An 18,255-nucleotide genomic window follows, 5' to 3' on the forward strand; every position below is an offset into this window, starting at 1 on the left:
TCACCCTATAGTCAAACTGAAAGGTTTAATCAGGCTCTTGGTGCTATGATAAGGTCCTTACTCCCAAGGCTGACATTCTCGTACAACTGCACTAGGCATGAGACTATCGGCTACCCTCCATTCTTGTTTTATGTTTGGTCGAACTCCTAGGTTGCCTTTGGTTGTTTTGTTGCAAGTGTAATTTTGGATGGGGGACTGTTGATGTGAGTAAATATGTCCAGTAGTCAGGTGAAAGATTTAAGGGATGCAATGTTGCTTGCACAACAAAATGTGCATCGGCAGCGGAACAAACATGCACATTATAATTATAATAGCCCCATTTTTGAGTTTGCCAAACTTTTCTTATGGCCATATAGTGACATAGTTGGGTCCTCACACACAAGATTGCAGTGAATTTACTTGGACTAAAAACAAAAAAAGAAAATGACATTTTAACTTGATAAGTTTTTTTCTTTTTTTAATGAAATATTCATGCTTTTACTAATAACATGAATAAATATTTAAACATTAATGTGACTTTGCAATTGACAATTTTCATTTTTTTTTGTCTGTAGTGTGTGATTGTGTGAGTGAATGAGTGTGTGTGCCCTGCGATGGGTTGGCACTCTGTCCAGGGTGTATCCTGCCTTGATGGCCGATGACGCCTGAGATAGGCACAGGCTCCCCATGACAAGAGAAGTTCGGATAAGCGGTAGAAAATGAATGAATGAATGAATGAAATGAGGTTTATTGGATTAACAGAAAATGTGCAATATGCATCAAAACGAAATTAGACAGGTGCATAAATTTGGGCACCCCAACAGAAAAATCACATCAATATCTAGTAGAGCCTCCTTTAGCAGAAATAACAGCCTCTAGACGCTCCTATAGCCTGTAATGAGTGTCTGGATTCTGGATGAATATATTTTGGACCATTCCTCCCTACAAAACATCTCCAGTTCAGTTAGGTTTGATGGTTGCTGAGCATGGACAGCCTGCTTCAAATCACCCCACAGATGTTCAATGATATTCAGGTCTGGGGACTGGGATGGCCATTCCAGAACATTGTACTTGTTCCTCTGCATAAATGCCTGAGTAGATTTTGAGCAGTGTTTTGGGTTGTTGTCTTGTTGAATTATCCAGCCCTGCCGTAACTTCAACTTTGTTACTGATTCCTCAAAATTATTCTCAAGAATCTGCTGATATTGAGTGGAATCCATGTGACTCTCAACTTTAACCAGATTCCCAGTACCGGTTCTGGCCACACAGCCCCACAGCAAGATGGAACCTCCACCAAATTTTACTGTGGGTAGCAAGTGTTTTTCTTGGAATGCTGTGTTCTTTTGCCACCATGCATAATGCACCTTGTTATGACCAAATACCTCAATCTTTGTTTCATCACTCCACAGCACCTTATTTCAAAATTAAGCTGGCTTGTCCAAATGTGTGTTTGCATACCTCAAGCGACTCCATTTGTGGCGTTTGTGCAGAAAAGCCTTCTTTCACATCACTCTCCTGTACAGCTTCACCTTGTGCAAAGTGTGCTGAATTGTTGAACGATGCACAGTGACATCATCTGCAGCAAGTTGATGTTGTAGGTCTTTGGAGGTGGTCTGTGGGCTGTTTTTGATCGTTCTCACCATCCTTTGCCTTTGCCTCTCCAATATTTTACGTGGCCTGCCACTTCTGGCCTTAACAAGAACTGTGTCTGTGGTTTTCTATTTCCTCACTATGTTCCTCACAGTCAACACTGACCGCTTATATTTATGCAATAACTTTTTGTAGCCTTCCCCTAAACCATAATGTTGAACAATTTTTGTTTTCAGGTCATTTGAGAGTTGTTTTGAGGCCTCCATGTTGCCACTCTTCAGAGGAGAGTCAAAGAGAACAACAACTTGTAAGTGGCCACCTTAAATACTGTTCTCATGATTGGATGCACCTGTCTATGAAGTTCAAGGCTTAATGAGCTCACCAAACCAATTGTTTATCAATGGAAATCATGGAAATTATCAGGGCTTCCTAGACTTTTCCATATGACTGCATACTGAATAATGAGATAATAACAATATTTTCCCTGATTTCGGGTAATATATTTATTTAATAAGGTTTATTCCCAGTGAAACTGAAATGTGCATTTATAACAAAATATATTGGTCACTATATTTCTACCTTTGAAAATTGGCATAGCATTTATTTAATGAATGCACCGCAATATGACTAATGTGACATCTAAACTTTATTTTAGAAGCTGATTCCGACAGTACTAGCAAATTCAACATATATGTTGATCACAACTAGTACAGTGACTCAAATTCCTCTGTATTGTAACAAATGATTAATGTATTTACACATTTGCTTCTGCTTGTCCGTGTGTGCAGCAATGCCAAAGTTTGCTCCATTTTATTTTCATTAAATGTTACAGTATTTTCTCAGTTGGGGGTGTGGTAGTCTAGTGGTTACGTTGCTGGCCTACCAATTGGAATGTTGTGAGTTCAATTCCCACGTCCACCAGGCTGCCATTGCTGAGCCCCTGAGCAAGGCCCGTAACCCTCAATTGCTCACTTGTATAGCATGTAAGTCTCTCTGGGTAAAGGTGTCCGCTGAATGCTGGAAATGTAAATGAAATGAATAAAAATCCTTCACAGTCTACAGAAATTGTTGTAGTTGGCTGTAGGGTTGCAAAGGGGTGGAACTGATTTAATTGTAAATAGAACTTTAATTGATTCTTTCATTGAGTAACACAAAAGCATAATAAACATTATTATGCTTGTAATAAACATAATAATCTTAATAGTTGTAATAAACATATTTATTAAGAGTTAGTAAGGTAGTTATTAAGTTTAGGTATTGGGTACAATTAAGAATGTAGAATAAGGTAAGGCATTAATATGTGCTTAATAAGTACTAATAAATAGCCAATATTCTATTAATATTCATGCTAATAAGCAACTAGTTAAATAACCCTAAAATAAAGTGTTACTGTATTATGGAAGAATGCAAGTACATGCAGGGGGTGTGGCCTCAATGGCCCTCCAGTAAGCAGTGTGCTGTGTGCAAGTGACCGAGGAATACAGCAGGGTTTCCCGAAGCGCTTTTCAGTTAAGTCGGCCCGCCTAAGCTCGGAAGACCTACCGCCTTAACTAAGTTGTCCAAAAAAAAAAATATTCCGCTGCACAAAAGGCCGTCAAGTGCATCTCGGAGAATTGCACAGCGGGCACGCGCGCCACACGGCCGAAATGCGAGAAAGACGTGGTCCGTCACTGTCTAGAGCAGAGGTATTCAACTAAAATTGAAAGAGGTCCACTAAGAGAAAATTTCTTGAAGCGAAGGTCCGGAAGATCATAATGTCTACCTAGTTAGTGTGATATATATTTATGTAGCCTGCTAGTTGTATCAACATCTGCAAGCAATCAAACCTGACTGTCAAATCAAATAAATTCAGTACAATTCAAAAACTTTTTGACAATATTTATTGTCACGTAACATAGAACTGAACATATGTATGATTGTAGATATGTATAACGTTCTCTCATTAAATAAAGTAGGGCTATATTTCAAAATAAGAGAAAATAAATAAAATGTGAAAATTGTGTATGTTTAAATAAAGTGCTTAACTTTCCCTCTTATATCCCACTTTTTGCTCAGTGAGAGAACTGATCTCTAGCTTGGCTTGGCAGGATGTTAAACCTGGGCTTGAATGGAGTCAGGGCCATTCTCACACACATGTGGACGTGCTCATTAGTGAGCCTGGAACCATATTTAGTTTGCATTATGTTCATTGTTGTCACGATGCAGGACAAAGGCGAGTGAGGATCCAAGTGCAGTTTTAACGTTTTAATAAACCAAGACAAGAAACAGATAACAGACAGACAGGCAAAACGAGGCAACACACCGCGCTAACAGGAAACAGGAAAACAAACATATAGACAACGACTAGCAACAGGGAAGTGAGCAAACATAACTGACAGGAACCAATGACAAAGCAGAGACGATCAGAGACAAAGACAACACACCTGAAGGAGAGATGGAGTTCAATTAATGTCCGTGGTAACCAATGAGTGGGCGGAGCAAACAATTAACAACAGGGAAAGACAGCAGACAGAAACAGGGCAGAAACACAGACAGACTCATTACAATTGTAGAGAAAGCTGCCTCGCAGTTGTATGTAGAGCCAAACATGGTCAGGATGTTTAGGGCTACTTTCCTCAGACCTGGGAAAGCTGTCTCAGAGACGCTGTCTTCAGATTTGAGTGGATATGTTTGTTCAAAACCTTTGTTTTGTCTCATAATGGCGTTTCACATTGTCACTTTTAATAAGTGCCACGGTTTCTGAACATATGAGACACACTGGTTTAGTGTGAAGTGGGAACATAAATGAGTCTGTATATTCTGGATTAAATGCTCTATTTTCGCTGTCCACTTTTCTTTTTTTGGAGAGCGGCATTTGTTCTTTATTCTCCCTTTCTCCGTCTCACTCGTCTGTTTCTCTCCCTTTCTCCGTCTCACTTGTCTGTTTCTCTCTCTTTCTCCGTCTCACTCGTCTGTTTCTCTCCTTTTCTCCGTCTCACTTGTCTGTTTCTCTCCTTTTCTCCGTCTCACTCGTCTGTTTCTCTTTCTCCATCTTACTCGACTGTTTCTCTCCCTTTCTCCGTCTCACTCGACTGTTTCTCTCCCTTTCTCCGTCTCACTTGACTGTTTCTCTCCCTTTCTCCGTCTCACTCGTCTGTTTCTCTCCCTTTGTTTTCTGCATGTATTGCTATCTTTCTTTCATATGTAACTTTACTCTAATTCTCTCATCTGTCTTGCACTGTTGAGTCGCAGTGTTTACTTCAGGAATGCACAGACTTGAATGGCTGAGTGGTATCACGTGGGATGGCTTAACTCGCATGCAATTGGTCTGTGTGTTTCCACTACCTTTACCGTAAAGATTGCAAAAGCTGTGCCTAGTAAAATAGAAGCGCCCCGTCAAGTTTTAAAGCATAACCTTTTGTTTTGGCCGTAGGTCCGGGTCCGTATTGGACAGCTTCTGGGTCCGTACCCGGACTGCGGTCCACCTGTTAGTGACCTCTGGTCTAGAGGATAACTAGCCAGTTGATAAAACACGTGTCCGCAAAATTTTGAATGTTGTTTTGCACTTTCTTATTTATTATTATATGTTATTTCAATTTTATATTTAGTTTTAAATAAATAATTGTTAAATGTAGTACAGAGTCTGTGGTCTATCTCACAAAGAAGCGCCGCTAGCCCCGCCCACCCGCCGAACCCCGCCTAACAAATTTTCTGCGGGAAACCCTGTACAGGGTACAAATTCAACTTAAATTGCATTAAATCTTGTTGTTTTAAACAAAATTAAGCTGCAAGATTTTTTAACTACATTTAAGTTCCTTGTTATAGGCAACTCTGCATTTTTTTAAATTCCCAGTTTATTTCCATATATTCCCGTTAATTCCCATGGAAAGTTTCCAGCCATGAAAATTCCCGAAATTTTGCAACCCTAGTTGGCTGTATTCTGCCATTAATATCTGTTGGGTATTAGGCTTATTAGTTTGTCCTTTTGTAATCCTTCTTTGTTTCATAAAATATGAAGCAGTTATGTAGCATAATTTTAATGTAATCTTATATATTTAGAGTTAAATTTTGGATTAATAATATTTTGTTTTCCATACCCTGATAAAGGAACAATCCATCCAGTCACTTTGCATAACAAGATGGTTCGAGACGTGTACCTGCCACACCCCAGACCCAGAGGTGATGGTGGTAATAGGTTGCTAATGGCAGTGAAATGGCCTGTTGTTGGACTATGTCTTTGTCCTCAGGTGTACTTAAAGGAGACCCCCTGACATTTTAGTAGAGGTTCTCACTGAGAAGACTGCTGTGAAATTACTGGGATTTAAGAAAAAGATCACTTCTACTTGGTAAGTTTCCCTCTTTAGGTAAATGAATAATTAAAAAAAAATTATATTTGCCTGATTCCATTAAATAAATCAATAAATGTGTAAATAAATATTTATTATTTATTATAGTTATATAAAATTAATTAATCAAACTTCTCATAGTCCAAATATTCAATCCCATTTAAAACATTTTTCTTTATTTACAATAATGTAATTTAAATAACTGTTTTAGAAGAACTAAGAAATTCTAATGAATTGCAATGCCCAATGCTTTTGTGTGTATGTGTGTTTGTGTGTATGTGTGTGTGTGTGTGTGTGTGTGTGTGTGTGTGTGTGTGTGTGTGTGTGTGTGTGTGTGTAGCATCATTTCGGAAGATCATATTTTGCCCTCTGCTAGGCAAAGGCATATCAGAAGTGTGAAATATTTACAAATGTTTGGCTTTCTTTTCTGGAGGCCTAATGAAATGCAATGCCCAATTTGTGTGTGTGTGGTGTTTGTGTGTTTTGGGTGTGTGTGTTAGTGGACATTTTATGTGTGCATTTTTGTGTCTGTATGTATGTTCATTGCGAAGAATAGGGCAAAAGTGTGACATATTGCCCCACTAAATGTGGCCGGGTCAATATGACCCAGAAGGATCCAAAACGCATAGTATATCGTCGCTGTAGGGCGGAATCCTCGTATCTCCAAAACCATTATTTTTCAGGAAATTAAAAAAACGCCATATTTTTTTGAGTTATTAAACATTGTATCGTTAAAGTTGTTATTATACCTTATACTGCTATCATATACTGTTGTGTACCAACATTAACACAACATTTTCCCAAAGTCACGTTTTATCGGAGATACAAGCTTTATGACTTGGGAGCAGGGTCGCTGCTGCCAGCAGTGTTCAATAAAGTCTCCGGTCACGTTGAGCCTTTTGACAAGAGACAAGGCTTCAATAGTTAACCAAAGCTAATGACTATAGTTACATACATCTTCCTAAACTCTATTTTAAAGGTTTAAGAGCTATAAGTGATGCAATACAAAACACGATAAGCTGATTAGGCTGTCTAATAGGTGGAAATTAGTCTAATCTGCACAAACTTACCTTCGTCGCTCACGGGTTTCTTTCTGCACAGAAGCATTACAACTATCGATTTTTAACAAAACAGGCCTACTCAAATGTATCTAACCAAACTATTTTCACTTGTTAGTGTCCAAAAAACAGTGTTTTACATGCACAGTGCCAAGAGAGGCATTGTCTATAAGTAGGCTGACTTATAGTCAGTAAAATAATAATAAAAACAATAATTTAATAGTGGTATCCAAAACATTCAATTTAATTCAAATATTATATTATAAAAAAACATTATAAGCAGTAATAAATAGTAATAAATAGATATTAAAAATACATATATAACACAGATAAACATAGATAAAATCATAGTTAGGGGTTCACGGTGGCTTAGTGGTTAGCACGTTCGCCTCACACCTCCAGGGTTGGGGGTTCGATTCCCGCCTCCGCCTTGTGTGTGTGGAGTTTGAATGTTCTCCCCGTGCCTCAGGGGTTTCCTCTGGGTACTCCGGTTTCCTCCCCCGGTCCAAAGACATGCATGGTAGGTTGATTGGCATCTCTGGAAAATTGTCCGTAGTGTGTGATTGTGTGAGTGAATGAGAGTGTGTGTGTGCGCCCTGCGATGGGTTGGCACTCCGTCCAGGGTGTATCCTGCCTTGATGCCCGATGACGCCTGAGATAGGCACAGGCTCCCCGTGACCCGAGGTAGTTCGGATAAGCGGTAGAAAATGAATGAATGAAAATCATAGTTAAAGGAATAGTTCACCCAAAAAATAAAAAAATTAATAAAGGTCAAATTATCATTTCACTACGTTATACGGCATGTTTACCTATAATAACGAGGCAAAAAGCCAGCCAGCTTGCTTAAAGTGATGAGCATGATGGCAAAGGCAGCTACTTGTTGAACATAACGGTTTGCCTTGACATTGAAAGATACAATCCTATCTTATCTGCAATTCACAGGGTTTAGTCCGCGTTGCAGTGGATTGTCTTGCGCTAAATTCCTGTCCTCAGACGAGCACCAGAACTAGCGGGGGTCAAGATTTTTTTTTCTTTGAGCCCCACGAAAATCACTTTAGATATCACTTTACGACGTGTTGATTCGTTGCGACTCTTAATCTTGAGGAGAAATCAAGATCTCTTAATCTTGAGGAGAAATCTTCTGCCGCGAAGCTCTCCCGCGGAGTAAGGAAGAGGTGGAGTTACGAGGTTTCTCAGACAGTTGAAGTGTCCAATGGAGTTAAGAGATTTGCGCTCAAGCTATTTTCAAGGCTTTAGATTGGTTAATAACTTGTAAAATAACAGACCCACGTGGGGACTGACCAATAGAATCGATATGTGAAAAAATATGAAATTGACAAAATTTGGACATGCGAGGTTTCCGCCCGACAGCGACGATATACTGGTCTGAACACATAGTTCAACGCAAATAGACAAAATTAATTTTACTTGCAAAGTTCATAATTTGGAACAATCCTGGTAAATTTCAGGCAAATATGTGGAAGAAAACCCAAGTTATGACACATTAAACTTTCATTAAACCTTTCAGCTGGGTCAAATAGACCCAAGGAAAATAGTAAGGTTAATTGACCAGATGGTTCTAGACATGTACCTGCCACACCCCAGACTCAGAAGATAATGGTGGTAATAGTTGGCTAATGGCTGTGAAATAGCCTGTTGTTGGACTGTGTCTTTGTCTTTAGGTGTATTTAAGGAGATTTAAATGAATACAATATTTAAAATTGAGTATAATTTCTTTGTGCACTAAATTGTCTCCACAATTAAAAACTATTTGCCTGATTCTAATAAATAAATGGTTTAAACTTAGAATAGTCTAAACATGCAATCCCAATAAAACAGTTTTTCTTTATTTACATTAATATAAATTAAATAACTGTTTATGAGTAAATAAGGAATTATTTTTATATTCTTTAAAAAATATGATATTACTTTAGAATATTGTATTTACAAGAATAGACTTTATGCTGAAGGTAGATGGTCAGTTATTCAGTATACTGGATGGTTTTGTCATTAGTGTTGCTAAAGAAACAAAGTTAAATTAAATTGGCCTGTTAAATGGAAAGAAACCATGCAACACTTGAATAACTAGACATATTCTAGAAACTCTTGTTGGCAGCTCTATTTTTGAGGGAGCTTTATACGTTTACCTGAACGCTGATAGCATAAGTTTTGTCCTTGTTTATTTACTTGTCACTTTTCAGTTTCTGTGACTGATGAATAAAGCACAGGATACTTTTTTAGCACCTAATAATCTAAGATGTTTTGTCTACTGTTCTGCTACAGAGTGAAACATAATCTTCTGGCTATCTTCACACAATTAATCACCACAGAGGGATTTGTGCAGAATGGACAAGAACAGAATTCATTACTGCTCAGAGTGTGGAAAGAGTTTTTTAACTCCAAGTATACTTAAAATACACATGCGTGTTCACACAGGAGAGAAACCATATTGCTGTTCACAATGTGGATGGAGTTTTAGACAACTAAGTCACTTAAACAGACATCAGCGCATTCACACAGGACTGAAGCCATATCAGTGCTCACAATGTTGGAAGAATTTTACACAATCAAGTGCTTTAAAAATTCACGAGCATATTCACACTGGAGAGAAGCCCTATAGTTGCTCACACTGCGGAAAGAGTTTTACAGAATCACGTTATTTGAAAAGGCACCAGCGCATTCACACTGGAGAGAAGCCCTATAGCTGCTCACACTGTGGAAAGAGTTTTACAGAATCAAGATCTTTGAAAAGGCACCAGCGCATTCACACTGGAGAGAAGCCCTATAGCTGCTCACACTGTGGAGAGAGTTTTACAGATTCAAGTTCTTATACAAAACACCAGCGCATTCACACTGGAGAGAAGCCCTATAGCTGCTCACACTGTAGAAGGAGTTTTACACATTCAAGTTCTTTGAAATACCACCAGCGCATTCACACTGGAGAGAAGCCCTATAGCTGCTCACACTGCAGAAAGAGTTTTACACAGTCATGTTCTTTGAAAAAGCACCAGCGCATTCACACTGGAGAGAAGCCCTATAGCTGCTCATACTGCGGAAAAAGTTTTACAGAATCAAGTTCTTTTAAAAAACACCAGCGCATTCACACTGGAGTGAAACCGTATTACTGCTCACACTGTGGAAAGTGTTTTACAGAATCAAGTTCTTTTACAAAACACCAGCGCATTCACACTGGAGAGAAGCCCTATAGCTGCTCACACTGCAGAAAAAGTTTTACAGAATCAAGTTCTTTTACAAAACACCTGCGTATTCACACTGGAGAGAAGCCCTATAGCTGCTCACACTGTGGAAAGAGTTTTACACAGTCAAGTTCTTTGAAAAAGCACCAGCGCATTCACACTGGATGAAGCTATATGACTGCTCACTATGTGGGAAGAGCTTTACAACTTCATCTTATTTAAAAAAGCTTATTCACACAGGAGTGAAGCCACATTACTGTTCATACTGTGGAAAGAGTTTAAAATGTTCATATCATTTGAAAAAGCACCAGTTTATTCACAATGGAGGAAAATATATTGCTGATGACAATATGAAAAGTGTTGTAGAGATTTAACTAAGAACATTTAAACGAAACAAAGGAAGTTTTAAAAGGCATCAGCAGATTTATACAAAAGTTCCCCATGCAAAACATATAATGGTGGAGAACACAGACACTGTCAAGAAAGCTTTCAGTTCATGTGTACGTTAACATTAGTTTGAAATGGTAATTAATATTAGGTATAATAAGGTGTATCAAGTATTCAAGGTCCTTGTGTCAATCCTGAGCTTGGCTTGCTTTGTGTGTTCTTTACAGTGAGGTTCACTCTGGATTTGTCCAGTTTCTTCCCATCCCCCAGAATGCCAGTAGATGAACTTATTACACTACAATGGCTATAAGCAGTAATGTGTGTGCATGAGCTGTAAAATTGGGGGATATCATTAATAAAAAACAACTGAAAAATCTTCTGTGCTGATTAGCTTAGGTTAGTTTTACTTATTACATTAAATTACTCATTATTACATTGGGTTTGCTTTATTTACAAAGTGGATGCAAATCTGCCTTCAGTCTTTTAGGTAAATCATGTACCTTATGTGGGGGGCACGGTGGCTTAGTGGTTAGCACGTTCGCCTCACACCTCCAGGGTCGGGGTTCGATTCCCGCCTCCACCTTGTGTGTGTGGAGTTTGCATGTTCTCCCCGTGCCTCGGGGGTTTCCTCCGGGTACTCTGGTTTCCTCCCCCGGTCCAAAGACATGCATGGTAGGTTGATTGGCATCTCTGGAAAATTGTCCCTAGTGTGTGATTGTGTGAGTGAATGAGTGTGTGTGTGTGTGCCCTGTGATGGGTTGGCACTCCGTCCCGGGTGTATCCTGTCTGATGCTCAATGACGCCTGAGATAGGCACAGGCTCCCCGTGACCCGAGGTAGTTCGGATAAGCGGTAGAAAATGAATGAATGAATGTACCTTATGTGTTATAATGAATCATTCAAAGATATTTGTGCATCAGCAGCAGAACAAACAGGCTGAACGTTAGAATTATAATAGCCACTATTATAATAGCCCCATTTTTGAGTTTGTCAAACTTTTCTTATGGCCATATAGTGACATAGTTGGGATCCTCACACACAAGTCTGCGGTGAATTTATTTGGATAAAAAAATTCAATTTCAACAAGGTTTTTTCTTTTTTTTTTAAATGAAATATATTAATGCATTTACTAATAACATGAATAAATATTTAAAGATTAATGTGACAGTTAACAATTTGCCTTTTTTGCTTATTCTGTCATTTAACGCTATCTATACCAATAGATAAAAATACCTGTACAGTTGGGTATATATACACTAAATAAAGAAAAATTAACAATATTTTGCCTGATTATAGGTAATACATTTATTTAATAAGGTTTATTCCCAGTGAAACCGAAATGTACATTTATAACAAAATATATTGGTCACTTTATTTCTACCTTCCAAAAAAATAGCATAGCATTTATTTAATGAATGCACCACAATATGACTAATGTGACATCTAAACTTTATTTTAGAAGCTGATTCAGACAGTACTAGCAAATTCAACATATATTTTGATCACAACTGATAGTGTGACTCAAATTCTTCTATATTGTAACAAAGGATTAATGTATTTACACATTTGCTTCTGCATGTCAGTGTGTGCAGCAATGCCAAAGTTTGCTCCATTTTATTTTCATTAAATGTTACAATAGCTTAGTGGTTACGTTGCTGGCCTACCAATTGGGATGTTGTGAGTTCCGTTCCTACGTCCACCAGGCTGCCATTGCTGGGCCCCTTTTGTAATCCTGCTCTGTTTCATAAAATATGAAACAGCGATGTAGCAGAATTTTAACATTACATTTTAGATTCCTAATATTTTGTTCTCCATACCCTGATAAGGGAACAATTTATCCAGTCACTTTGCATATCTTTAACCAGATGGTACTAGACGTGTACCTGCCACACGTCAGACTCAGATAATGGTGGTAGTAATTGGCTAATGGCTGTAAAATGGCCTGATGTTGGACTGTGTGTTTTGTCCTTAGGTGTACTTAAAGGAGACCCCTTGACATTTAAGTTAAGAATTTCACTGCTGTGAAATTACTGTGATTTAAGAAAAAGATCACTTGTATGTTTTCCTTCTTTAAGTAAATGAATAATTTTAAAAACTATATTTGCCTGATTCCATTAAATACACATACACATACACACACAGGTGCTGGTCATATAATTAGAATATCATCAAAAAGTTAATTTTACTAATTCCATTCAAAAAGTGAAACTTGTATGTTATATTCATTCTTTACACACAGAATGATAATCAAATGTTTCAAATGTTTAATAATTCTAAATGTCCACCAGCGTGTTCACATGGGAGAGAAGCCATATTGCTGCAAACAGTGTGGGAAAAGTTTTTCAAATCTGTCGAATTACAGAAAACACGAGCGATTTCACACAGGAGAGAAGCCTTATAACTGCTCCCAGTGTGGAAAGACTTTTACTCGACATAGTCATTTTAAAAGACATGAGCTCACTCACACAAAAGACAAGACCCCACTGTGATCACATATTGGAAAAGGTTTTAAACAACAAACACACCAACACATTCACACTAATGGGATTACTGAATTAGTGAGTCTAATTTGATTAGCGCTAGCAATTATTACTGATTATACTGAAAATATCTTGGCACGCCCAGCTGTCTATGACTTTGGAATGACGGTGGGATATCATTTGTTTATACCACATAAACATAAACATACCCATGATATTTTTTTTTCCTGTTCGCTGAGCCAAGGCACTCTGTAACAAACTTGTCAAGCCATCAGTAAAAACATTTACCTGTTTGTATACCTGTAGGTATAGAAAAGGTTTATGCATTCATCTTTGTGGATGTGACACAAAATTATTTACATGATTATTCCTAAATCAAACTTAAACTTGTGAAATTAGGGATGTCATAAAAATGGTCTGTTCACACTACACTTTGAAACTTTGCAGCAGAAGCTGATTCTGAAATAACTTGTCTTTCTTCTAAAAGCTGTAAAGTAACACTATCCAAATACATTTATGTATTTACACTCTCTGTTTGAGGAAGTTTGGAATGAGCCTCAGCATCCTCAGAACATTTTACACCTGCACTATAGAGATCATCCTGACAGGCTGCATCACTGCCTGGTTTGGAAACAGCACCGCTGGCAACCGTAAAGCTCTGAATAGGGTCGTGCGAACTGCCAGCCACATTGTTGGAGGTGAGCTTCCCTCCCTCCAGGATATCTACACAAGGCAGGTGTATAAGAAAAGCCCAGAGGATCATCAGTGACTCAGCCTCCCGTCCCACAGACTGCTCTCTCTGCTTCCCTCAGGAAGACGTCTCTGCAGCAGCCGATCCCACACCAGTCGACTGAGGGATAGCTTTTTCGCCCAGGCTATCAGACTAATTAACAGTCACAACTAATACATCCTACAGCATACTTCACAATATGGTATGCCACACACTGCACCACTTCGGACTATCCACACTAGACTATACATTCACACTGCATTATACACACTGGACTATACATACACACTGCATTTAATACCATAATCCATCTGTTACCACTAGATACCATCCGATACACATCCATGTCACTTCTGTACCTGTACAATCTGTTTTGCACCTTATAGTATTTTATATATAATATATTTACATATATTTACACATATACATATATAAGTACATATTGCATATAATGTGCAGTGCTACTGTAAGGATGCCCAACAGTACACTGTGTGTACTGACTATATGTTTGAGCATGTTGCACATGTTCACTTGTTGATTTCATTATCTGTTTCTTAATTGTACATATTGTACACACATTGTACTGACTATATGTATGAGCAAATTGCACATTTTCACGTCAACTCATTATCTATATCTTTATCTGTATAACTGTTCTGCAATTTCTGGAGTTTGCTCCTAAGTATTTCACTCACCAAGGCACATGTGCTGTGGTGATGTGACTATAAAAGTGACTTGACTTGACTTGATCACAGTACTGTGGATAATCTGACCTAGACAGAAGATTTGCACATATCATCAACTGTTGACGTAATAAAAAATAATGTCATGTTTTATACCAGGTCTGCTTACAGTATATTGAGTAGAAATCTAGTACTTTCTTCTCTCTTTAAGAAGTGTAATGTAATTACCCCCCACTCTCAACTGTAACCTAGAAAACAGGTATTTTCTTTATAAAAAAAACTGCTCTTAAAGTTTTGTTCTTGTTGGCAAGTCACCATGCAGACATGCAGATTGTACTTGATGTTTAGAGAGAATCAAGAAAAAAAAAAAAACCTTTGATATTTGTGTTTCTCAATATTGCACTGGCTCTGTAATAACATTAATGATCATGTCAGGTGACAAAAATGAAGTCAACTATAAACATTGAGAAGCTACATATTCATTCATTTTCTACCGCTTATTCGAACTACCTCGGGTCACGGGGAGCCTGTGCCTATCTCAGGCGTCATCGGGCATCAAGGCAGGATACACCCTGGACGGAGTGCCAACCCATCGCAGGGCAGAAACTACATATGATTCAAATAAACACTACATAGCATGACTGAGTTCTAGTGTGAAGTGTGTAATGTTGGATAAGTTTCACATTGTCCTCCACTGTTTTTAAAAAACATTATGTCTTTGTAAATGCCTTAAGTTTTAATCAACATTCTGCAAATAAGCTGCAGTAGATAGTATTGTTTATCCAAGGTCCCTGGTTCAATCAGGAGTTTGGGGTTTTCCGTGTGTTGTTTAATCATTAAATTATATTAAACAATATGTTTTTTACATTATATTGTTTGTATATATTATTTGTATAGTTCAGATTAATTTTATTCATTTAGTCATAATGTGTCCGTACAAACAATTAGGTGGATCAAGTAAATTCCTGGCAAATCCTAAATAATGTCCCATTTAATGTTTCTCATTTTAGTTTCATCAGGTAAAATCACCCTCATAAAATGATGAGGGTGAAGATCGTATTGAAGAACAAGAAGTTTATTCCAGCATAGCAGTGACAAAATACATGAAGTACTTTGGGTTCATCGGAGTCAGTAAGAACCCAGAGCAATTCCTGCTCAAGCATTTTATACTGTTTTCCCTTTTGGTAATTTAAATGAGGTTCTGCTTTGAATATGTATTGAGTGTAGGAACTGAATGTCTCCCAAATGGCTGGGCTACACCTTGTTGTCTAGCTGATTGTCTTTAAATGTTAATCATGGTCACGTACACCTTGTCTTGGTATTGTTACAATTGTTATCAACCAAATGGTCACTTTAAATGGTAATCTCGGTCACGTAGACCCTTTGTTCGTGGTGATCCATGATGTCTTGCTGCCACTCCCATACTAATGATTTAATCAAGTTTATATGTTTAGAGTCCTAAACGTATTACCTTATAATACTTAAACCTTTTTAGGATTGGGTTAGGATTGAGCTCTATTAGCTTTATTATCTCTATTGCATTTCGTTGCCTTGTACTTGTACGTTTGTAATGACAATAAAGTTGAATCTAATCTAATCTAATCTAATCTAGATGTGTATCTTGGAGTGGAATTTGTCTCTAAAGCTTTGTTTTAATTTGTTCACTGATGAACCTACTCTTTTTCCTAAAATACGAGACAGGAAGAAAGCAAAATTAAGTATTAGATGCTAATATTTTGCTCTACATATTTTGATAATGGAATAATTCATCCAGTCTCAGAATACATTGTGTATCTGTAACTGATCAGATGGTTCAAGATTCACACCCCAGTCTCAGATGTGGTGGTAATAGTGGTGCTTTTGAAATGTGAAATGCTCTGTTGTTAAAGTGAAAAAACTATGAACGAGGAAAAAAGGAAACTAAATTTACATATAACTGAGTTGCATAAGTGAGCACACCCTTTTATAATTAGGGGTATGATCCTATTCAGAATGAACCAAACATTCAATGTAATGTACAGATGTAATCATACAATTTAAAAGAAGTTATTTTCACACCTGCACTGATAACTTGGCCTGGTCATGCTTTGAAGATTTTTTTACTTTCTGAATTTAAGGGTCAAGCTTACCATCTTGAATGGAATTGTAGTATTTAAATGTTTATGGATTTATCCTCAGTGATGTTTTTTTTCTAATTACTGAATTCAATCTTACATTTCTTCAATAAAATCTGAATAGTTTTGGCTTTCAGAGGTAGTTTATCTTTAATATTAATAATAATAATTAAATTATTATTATTATAATTATAATTCTTATAATTTAAAAAGAGGGGGGCACGGTGGCTTAGTGGTTAGCACAATGCCTCACACCTCCAGGGTCGGGGTTCGATTCCCACCTCCGCCTTGTGTGTGTGGAGTTTGCATGTTCTCCCCGTGCCTCGGGGGTTTCCTCCGGGTACTCCGGTTTCCTCCCCCGGTCAAAAGACATGCATGGTAGGTTGATTGTGTGATTGCGTGAGTGAATGAGTGTGTGTGTGTGTGTGCCCTGCGATGGGTTGGCACTCCGTCCAGGGTGTATCCTGTCTGATGCTCAATGACGCCTGAGATTGGCACAGGCTCCCCGTGACCCAAGGTAGTTCGGATAAGCGGTAGAAGATGAATGAATGAATGAATAAATGAATAATTTAAAAAAGAGCTAGAAAATCTAGACTGGTGGAGAGCAGGGCACAAACTAACATTGTTTTCTCTAGATTTAGTACTACAGTTATTTAACACTAAATGGTTTGTTGTGAGAACAGATGGAAATGTCCCTGCCATAAACATTCATACCACAAATGTTCCTGCCATAAATGTTCCTGCCATAAACATTCTATGTGTTGAAAGGATGGGAACTTAGGGGAGAGTGGGTGCATGTGCTTGATAAGATCTGACTTTACTGAGGTAACTGAGCAGTCAAATAAACACAAGCAGACATCTAGGGTATAAAAGGGAGAGCTGAATCACTAAAACTTTGCCTCTTCACTGTGTAGACTCGGCATTCTGCACTGTATGGAAAGCACCTTTTGCTGCAGCAAAATAAATATCATTTGTACTTATTTGCTTTTACTGTGTTTTTTTAAATGTAGATCAAAACACACAGGTTCAAAGACTTTTTTTATGTCTGGTACAAATATGCAGCCTACTTTGAGAGTTAAAAATGTTTTTACTATTATTATTTAGCCAGAAAGTGTGAGGATAACATGATCATATTTCACATTAAAACCACCTAATTAAAAACACAAGATATCAGAAAATATACTGTCAGCAAAAAGATGTTTTTACTTATATTAAATAATACAAAAATTAAGTAAATTATTTAGTTATTTATATACATCACTGCTTAATAATCTGTCTGTGTAGGCTCCTATAAATTATTTTTAGGCATACATGATCCTTTAGTCAAGCCATAGTCATAGCAGATACTGTCTAAAGAGACTAAGTACCTTGAGATATCTCCTGATCTTCACTGAAAACCTAAAGATGGGAGTCACATCCAACAGAGATCTCTATCACTCCTGCCTCCTCATTTTTCCTTAGTGTGATAAATCGACGGAGCTTCACAAGACAGCTATGGAAAACGCTGTGATGAATCTTATGGACTTGGCTCTCATTATTTCCCAAGGTTACACACCAATCACATTTTATTGGCCTGTTAATTATTTAGCAGTAAAGTAAATTTACTTGGCTAACTGCACAGAATAGAATATTTTCTTTTTATAGTTGTTACAACCTGCCGCCTGTTTTAACTGAGGTTCAGACCTGACTGGAGAGTATATAAACATTTATATT

At 37.7% G+C, this 18,255-nt stretch overlaps 1 pseudogene; it reads left to right on the forward strand.

The window, feature by feature from the left end:
• LOC132847678 (zinc finger protein 850-like) overlaps positions 1-18,255 on the forward strand; it is a 43,801-nt pseudogene that overhangs the window by 12,965 nt on the left and 12,581 nt on the right.

This window comes from Tachysurus vachellii, chromosome 6 (assembly GCF_030014155.1).
Source record: "Tachysurus vachellii isolate PV-2020 chromosome 6, HZAU_Pvac_v1, whole genome shotgun sequence".
Lineage (NCBI taxonomy): Eukaryota > Metazoa > Chordata > Actinopteri > Siluriformes > Bagridae > Tachysurus > Tachysurus vachellii.